The sequence below is a fragment of the Triticum urartu genome, chromosome 7 (assembly GCF_003073215.2).
Source record: "Triticum urartu cultivar G1812 chromosome 7, Tu2.1, whole genome shotgun sequence".
Classification (NCBI taxonomy): domain Eukaryota; kingdom Viridiplantae; phylum Streptophyta; class Magnoliopsida; order Poales; family Poaceae; genus Triticum; species Triticum urartu.
This window is the reverse complement of record NC_053028.1, coordinates 67561535-67570595: the sequence shown is the minus strand read 5'-3', so window position 1 is coordinate 67570595 and position 9061 is coordinate 67561535. Positions and strand designations below refer to the sequence as shown.

Below are 9061 nucleotides of genomic sequence, written 5' to 3'. Positions count from 1 at the left end.
TTTATTTTACTTTGCTTTTTTACTTTGCCTTTTACTTTTTACTTTGCATCTCTATACCAAAAATACCAAAAATATTAACTATCAGATCTCAGTCTCCCGTGAAGGGATTGACAACCCCTAATCGCGTTGGTTGCGAGGAGCTCTTTATGTTGTGTAGGTACGAGGGACTTGCGTGTGGCCTCCTACTGGATTGATACCATGGTTCTCAAAAACTGAGGGAAATACTTACGCTACTCTGCTGCATCATCCTTTTCTCTTCGGGGAAAAGCAACGCAAGCTCAAGAGGTAGAAGGAACCAATGAATATTCTCAAGTATTAGTAGTTGAGTTGTCAATTCAATCACACCTGGATAACTTAATATCTGCAGCAAAGTATTTAGTAGCAAAGTAGTATGGAAGTAACGGTAACGGTGGCAAAAGTAACAGTAGCAGTTTCGTAGTAATTGTAACAGTGGCAACAGAAAAGTAACTAAGCAAAGATCAATATGTGAAAAGCTCGTAGGCATTGGAGCAGTGATGGATAATTATGTCGGATGCGATTCCTCATGCAACAGTTATAACATAGGGTGACACAGAACTAGCTCCAGTTCATCAATGTAATGTAGGCATGTATTTCGAATATAGTCATACGTGCTTACGAAAAAGAACTTGTATGACATCTTTTATCCTACCCTCCCGTGGCGGCGGGGTCCTATTGGAAACTAAGGGATATTAAGGCCTCCTTTTAATAGAGTACCGGACCAAAGCATTAACACTTAGTGAATACATGAACTCCTCAAACTATAGTCATCACCGGGAGTGGTCCCGATTATTGTCACTTCGGGGTTACCGGATCATAACACATAGTAGGTGACTATTGACTTGCAAGATAGGATCAAGAACTCACATATATTCATGAAAACATAATAGGTTCAGATCTGAAATCATGGCAATCGGGCCCTAGTGACACGCATTAAGTATAGCAAAGTCATAGCAACATCAATCTTAGAACATAATGGATACTAGGGATCAAACCCTAAGAAAACTAACTCGATTAGATGGTAAATCTCATCCAATGGATACGGGGATGGAGTTGAGGTCGGTGGAGCTCCAGGGGGCCCACGAGGCAGGGGGCGCGCCCCAGGGGGGTGGGCGCGCCCCCCACCCCCTGGTCTTGATTCTTTTGCCTGTATTTTTTATATATTCCAAAAATATTTTCCGTGAAGTTTCAGGTCATTCTGAGAACTTCTATTTCTGCACAAAAATAACACCATGGCAATTCTGCTGAAAACAACATCAATCCGGGTTAGTTCCATTCAAATCATGCAAGTTAGAGTCCAAAACATGGGCAAAAGTGTTTGGAAAAATAGATACGATGGAGACGTATCTGCTCAATGATCACCAGCATCATGGTTGGGACGTGGCCCACCATATGTATCGTTGTCGTGCCTCTTGACACGGGCTTGTTGGGTCCCGCGGATGTCGGCGACGCCTTTGCCGTGCCAACTTGCACGGGCTTGTCGGGTCCCGAGGATGTTGGGGCCGCGATTGCCATGCCAATTTGCACGGGCTTGACCAGCGTCCCAGGGGACGTGGTTGCCGGGATGTGGCTCCCCCACACTCGGGTCTTCATCTCCTCCCAATCACAGTCTCCCGAGAATGTTGTTGTCGGGGAGAGCGCTACCGATGTCGGGAGGGGATTAGTTGAAGAGCTCCGTGCCTCCCGCACGGAGCTAACGGTTGCCGGCACCGTGGTCGCCGGAGGTGCCGCGCCCTCCTGCACGGCTTCAATGCTTGTCGGGACCATGGTCGCCGGAGGCGCTGGGCCCTCCTGCATGGTCTTGACACAAGCCATCATCATTGCTGGCCCACCGTCCTCTTCAGCCTGGACGAGGTTCGCGGCGGCTGTGGCATCCTCGTCAGCCATCCTTTTGCGGCACTCACGGGCCCAGTGGCCCTTGATGCTGCAATATCGGCACTTGTCTCGGTCGTCGTTGCCGGCACCTCGTCCGGCTCTGCCCTGGGTGAGACCACGGCCTCTGCCGGTGTCGCCTCCGCTGCTCGGGGCACCTCCACCACGTCCTTAACGCTTCCCCATCTCCCACTTCTTCAAGAATAGGAGTTGTTCTCCTCCGAAGATCTCACGGCCGTCCACAAGGCGGTCCTCGACCACCCGCAACCGGCCCATGAGCTCCTCGATGGAGAGCTCACTCAGGTCAAGCAAGGTCTCGATGGAGATTGCTACCTGAGCGAAGCGAGATGGCACGACGCGGAGAAATTTCCGCATGACTCTCGCGTCGTCCATGGTGTCGCTGAGCGCTCGGAGTTGTGATGCAAGGCTGGAGATCCACATGGCGAAGTCATGGACGAGCTCGCCCTCCTTGAAGGCGATGTTCTCGAAGTCTGCCCATAGCTTCTGCGCGTTCGCCTCACGCACGCGGTTGCTGCCGAGGCGCTGGGTACAAATGGCTTCCCACGCCTCCTTGGCGCTTGCCTTCGCCGCGAGCATGCCATGCATCTCCGGTGGTGTGGCACGCATAAGCGCCGCCACGGCTTTCCTGTCCTCCTTTCTCTCGACCAGGTCATCCTTCATGGGAGCCCAAAGGCTCACCGCATGGAGGTTGCACTCCATGATCAACGCCCACTCACTGTAGTTGGAGCGCGTGAGCATCAGGAAGGTGATGGGCACGCTACCGCTGATTGCGGTCTCGCGCACGATCTCCCTAACCATGACCTCACCGCGATGGCCGTGCCTGGACCGGCTGCGCCCTCGCCGCTCCTTTGGAGGCGGCGACTGGGAGCCGTCCTGTGATAGCCGCGACTGGGAGCCACCCGAGGTGGTGCGCTGCTGCACTCCTTTTGCACCGGCCATGGTTACCACAACCTGAGGCTCTGATGCCAATTGTTAGCCCAGAACTACTCGCTAGCACTCGAGTACACCGATAGATGACCGATGGAAGAGCCAAGTGCTACTACTACCAGTGCTCAGCACACTAGCAAAACACGCGCTCACTAGTGCTGCTTACACACACACGCACATGGAAGAGAGAAGCTCACGGACACACAAGATGTTGTGAAGCTCAAATGGATTGGAGTGGAATGAGTAACATCGATGGAGCACAACTCCTTATATAGTGGTCACAAACCGACCTAAACAAAATATCTGCTAGCTATGAAGTAACTAGTAAGGAATGCATAAGCTGTTGTTGCCGACCTGCACCTTCTGCATGCTAGCTGAGTAACCGCTTGTAGTGCTGCTGCCGCTGTAGCCATGCATGCATAGCCATGTATGCGTCCGAGACAGGGTAGGGCCCACAGAATTATCGTGGATCTATAAATCTAGAGAGTAATAAGCAAGTCGTACCTCGAAGGCTCAACTTTTACGGCACAAGAGTCACGGATGTTGGTCCTTGAAGACGCAACGGTTGTCGACATTAGTGAATAGGAGGAACGATGATGGGCGGCCACACAAGTTTGGCACAGGGGCGACCAGGATTTTTTTTTTTTGAGATAGCTTACCAGGCTTGACGCCTGGTAGGGGCGGCCAGGATTGAGGCGTTGGCGGTAGCTTCTAGGCCAGACAAAGTTCTTGACGCTCGATCTGGTACTAGCTCTGCTACTCGGTGTAATTAACATGTGAAAGTGGAGTCATATAGCGTTCAAGGGTTTTTCTAGTTCCTCATCTTTTTTTAGAAGATTGATGCCGGTTCTTTCCCTAGCTTGTGCGTGGGCCATAGTCCATTTTTGCGTTTGTTAGCCATGTGATTGTTGGGGCCACGTGGAGAGAAATTGTTAATACGAGCACTGGTGCGGATTGGGTCATCGCACACGATTGAAAACCCCTGCCACAAACACAGTTTCGAACCGTCGCCTTGCAATGGTGTGTGATAGGTGGTTGCATAGCACGCGATACAGAACAACCTTATGCGATAGGTCGACCTATGAACATTATTCTTTTTAAAGGGGTGACAAGATGCCACCTAGAAAAAGACCACTGTCAAAAAGACAGAGCACAAACAGTGTAGTTCGTGATGATGCAGCCAGCGGCCCTCCAGGCTTGGATGTTTTCCTTGACGAGAGCCATTAGGCAGGCGGCACTGCTCTTTGTGTGCTCAAACATCGTCACACTACGCTCCATCTATGTTCTCCAATGGACTAGGATAGTAATCGTATCCAAGTTGTGCCGCATATTCTTTGGAGGGAGTTTTTTGTCGTTAAGATACCAATTCTCAGTATCAGTGGAGTCCATATCTTGCATAGGGAAGTCTGTGGTCGTCCATTCATGGAAACACTGCCAGACCTGGTGGGTGAAGAGGCAGTGCATGAACATGTGAGTGCACGTCTTGGGGACACCAACGCAGCAAGGCAGACCGGGAAGGACGAGTTGCTCAGAAAGCCAGTTGTCAGGGGTGAGGCAGCGCTTGTGAACAACTAGGCACATGAAGAACTTAAACCTAGCAGTTGCCTTCGACTGGCCTGCAGATCACATTAACAAAGACGAAGCAAGGACTGGCCGCAAAGAAGAGGCGACAAGCACCATTGACCATCATGTGGACGCACTAGCGAGAGAGAACGGTTTCTTGAGAAAGGTCCCAAACTCTCAATAATTGCACGACAAAATCACACCTGAGATATCTCTGATCAAGGCATTTTCCACAGCTGCCGCCAGGGGCGGAGCCAGAGCCCGGCGACCCTGGGCACTTGCCCGGGCTCGCTGGCTACTGGACAACGTACGCAGCTAATAAACAATGGGAGAAATCCTGTTCTGCATCGTGAGATTCGTATGGTTTACCCGGGCAGACATGTATGTTAGGCTTTCTTTAGGGGAAGTAAACTGTAATGGGCTAATTAATCCGGCCTACAATGGCCGGTTAAAATAAATAGTTGAGTAATGGGCTAGTTAACAGTGAAAGCCCATTTTATTTTCAAAACTATTACTACTACTCGAGAAGAACACGAGCCGTCGGAGTTTGGCCCTTTGGCTTGTCCGTTTCTCATCCATCGTGGAGAGGGACTGGCGGCGGCGTACGGAGGCTGGCCAGGGCGCGCCGCTCGCGGCTAACGGCGGCCGGAGCGGATCTATCCCAAGGATCTACTTGCATCCTGGTCTACTTGTCCCTTCCTTTCTGATCAGATAAGTCTACTAACTGATTTAGAGATTGATAAATTTAGTACTTAAATTTTGAGGTTGTGGCACAGGGAATTGGCCATTGGGGATGATCACATCTTCATGAGCCTAGTCTTTAGTTTATGGATTTGTTCTAAATAGATGCTAACTTAAAATTTTAAATTATTAAATTTCATAGATGATGAATTTCTGTTTATGAAACTAAACATTGATATGTTATATTATAGAGATCTCTATATTATATACTCCTTCCGTCCGCTGAAGAGTGTACATCTATAAATTTTAGGATAAATTATGGAGTTAAGTAAAAAAATGCATTGGAAAGATGCAAGACATCATCTCTTTCTCTTCAATTACCCAACCCCCAATGAGCTAAGTGCATGTAGAAATTAAGAAGACCATGTGTAAATTGCTATTGGTCTTGATTACCGTGTGATGAGAGAGAAGCTTTTTTTCTACTTTAAAATGCATTGGGAAGATAGAAGTACACTCTTTTGTGGACAAAATTTGAAGCTAGATGTACACTCTTCACCGGATGGAGGGAGTATATATGACACTCCATCCGATCCAAAATTAGCATCGTGTTTTTGATTGGAGGGAGTAGTTCATTTTATAATTACATTTATAGGGTTATGTGTTTATACTTTTACTATGTACATTATTTATTTGCATTTGTGGTTCGAAAGTTTGGTGCTATTTTATATGTTGTATATCAGGGGATTGGATCTTTTGCCCCACTTTACATAGGGTTTGATGATTTGCAAATGATCAAAGTTAGAAGAAAACTGGGGCAAAAGATCCAATTCCTTGGAATATCCGATATTTATTTTCAGTTTAGACAATTAGACTCAAACTCGCCCAGGCTCCACAAAAGTTCTGGCTCCGCCACTGGCTGCCACCAAGCCACAAGAGTCACAGACAAAGGAGAAGAGATCCACCGCGACATTGGTGATATAGCGCACATCCTTAAGCGAGAATCTGGATCCAGTCCCGTTCCCGAAACAGATGTAGAATGATGGATCTAAAAATGTAGAGAGTAATTAGGAAGATCATACCCGATCAAGATTGTGGAGGGTGAATTGGGAGAACGGTCGGCTATGACCCACGACCGTCAGCGGCAGCGGCATTAGGTCAAGAGGCAGCCAGGATTGAGGCGTCCACCCGACAGTGGATCTTCGGCTGCTTCTCACTTCTGTGTTGTCTAAGTTGATGTAACACGTGAGTTAGACAGAGCCCTTCTGTAGCGTTTCCGGGATGCAGATCCTTTCTTTGTCAAAACTTGGTTTGTGTAGCCTGTGCTTGGGCCACCGGCATGGCGTTTCCTTGTTTGTTAATCGTGTTCACATTGTTGGGCCCGCGTGAAGGGACATATCTATCTTTTTGTCCCTTTTTGTTCTCCAAGCTCCCTCCGATCATTAATCCATGTCCGCATCAAACCTTGGCTATAGCAAATATAATGCATGACTAGAGGACACCACGTCTGGCATTAGAGCTTAGACGCTCAACTCAGTATTATTTTCCTCAATGTCATTTCATCTCAATGTGGAAATGTCCGATCTTATTCAAAAATAGGAGGTCTTCATGAAGATATGTCTTGTTTCCGGAATATAGGCACAGAAATTCTATAGCGGTAGGATCAGTACACAAGTAATCTCTCAAGAAGGCAAGGAAGGAAGAACATACCGCGGAAAATGCCAACGGACGCTGAGCTCCAGGGAGCTCCTTTTCAAATTTAATTTTTCCAGAGTGCAAATATTTTTGAATTTATTTGTGAACACACATACACATGTACACTAATTCGTCCAAATTCTCAGCAAAATCACCTGCTTGGAAAAAATGATAGTGCTATAGGAGTGCGACAGCCGCAGATGACAAGGTTGAATCAAATTTTCAGGGCCAACCAACAAGAGATGGGAATGCAAAGGTATGAAATTCTTGGAGCACAACAAGCTGATGTCTCCAAGATGCAGCCTGGTCAGCTTACAAGATGGAATAATCAGCAGGGTGCTAGGCAAACAAGTCTATTATATCCGCCATTCAAGGCATGTGAACCTGAGCCCATGACTCCACCTGTACAACAGATTCCCGGTGCTTAGCAAAGCACTTCGCTTTGTCAGAACTCTCAGATTCCAGGTACTTAAGCTGCTTTATTTAACAAAAAATGTGAATGCCATACAACTTCAATCATGGTTTTCCTTTGATTTGGTTGTTTTTTCTCAAGTTACAGTGTCTGATATTTCAGCTACGATGGGGAGTGCCAGAGAATATGATCTCAAGGAGGAAATATTTTGTAAGGTGAGAGAATCCTTCATTTTATACTCCCTCTGCATCAAAATATAAGACGTTTTTGTAGGCTAGTTTAGCCTACAAAAAAGTCCTATATTTTTTGAACAAGGGAGTATGTGTGTATCATCTGTTCTTATATCTATAGGTATACTCCTAATATGTGGTAGTTATGCACAGTTGCTTTAGTAAACCCAATTTAGTAATTAAGGTTCTTGTATATGTACTGGGATATTGTGTTTACTTGGACTTGCATTTCAATGCAGAAGCCTTACTAGCTGAATGACCAAATCAAGTTGATGATTTGTTGATGGTTGTTTTGATAAATTTGTACAGCTCGGCCTAATTGTATTGCTGCAATATTTCATTGCAGATCAAGTCTTGGAAAGATGCTTATTTTCCTCAGTTTCTGGATCGTAGAGTCGTTCTTCCAACACTAACAGAGGTCATTTGTCCTTTTCCTATAGATAAATCTTCATTCATTGATAATTTTGCACATCTCTGTTACTTCAACCCTTGGTTCCATCTCCATACAGGAACAATTCTCATCACTATCTGAATCAAAAGCTAATCAATTCAAACGCAAAGCAGATTCAAGAAATCAATCAATAGGATACTGAATTTAATGTTGTTGCAGAAGAGTGATGTGCACGAGGGTTTGAAGGTGGACCTCCCCAAGTATGAAAAATACACACATCATTTCGTGGCTCTTCTTGAGAGGAATAAAACTTGCCAAGCAAATACGAATACAGGATATCAGTTGCTGAACTGTGAAGAGCAGACTAAGGTCATCAATTTTACTGGCAATGCATCAACAACCAGTGGTGGTAATAAAAGGTAGGTAAAAGCGATGTTAAGATCAACTATTCCTTTTGCTGCAATTCTATGTAGTTGTTTTGAGATATCATAATAGAACGCTAAGATATCGAATAGCTAAAACCGTCTACAAAACATGTCATCCTTAATAGCTCAAACAACACTTCCTTTTTGTTTATAACATTGTAAAGTTACCAACGTCATTAGCAATTCTGCTTACCCTTGCACAATTTAGTTACTGTGTTTAGCCTTTTTCACTTGTAGTAGACAGCAAAAGCAACCTGCAGATGCAAGCATTTTGCAGTCAGGGTAAACAACTATGGCTAGAACACCACCACCTCATCAGCAGAGCAATGTCAACCACTTGCTAGGAATGCCAAGTCCTTCCTTCTCTTCACCAGGATCATTGCAGTCTTGGTCCTCCAGTATGCTCGAGTCCTTGAGCCCCTCAATAGTTGCAACTCCAGTGGTAGCACCAGCATCACCCTGTGCTCCAGTGCCCATGATCTCAATGGACGTTGACAGCATCTGCCATCTTGATGAATGGCAAAGCAGCTGCACCACCACCACGAGGAAAAGCAAATGGTTCTAACCAAGTCACTCCAATTGCATGTCATTTGAGTGTGGGGCCTCGACTCTGGACCAAGCAGTGAGGTAATTAACTTTAAGAGGCAGAAAGCATAGGTATAGCTCCTGCTAGAAATTTCGGCAGCATAATAGGCAGAAAGAAATGCATTCACAAAGGCAGTACAATTGGCCATTTTGTATTTCTTTCACATGGAAGGAAAACACTATAACAACTCTGCCTAATTATAGCCACCACCATAGTATAGAGGTCAAGCATGCACGGTTGAGC

At 46.2% G+C, this 9061-nt stretch overlaps 1 pseudogene; it reads left to right on the top strand.

Annotated features, from left to right (window-relative positions):
* Nucleotides 1-4260: 4260 nt before the first annotated feature.
* Nucleotides 4261-8858, top strand: LOC125518374 (annotated as a pseudogene).
* The last annotated feature ends 203 nt before the right edge of the window (nucleotides 8859-9061 follow it).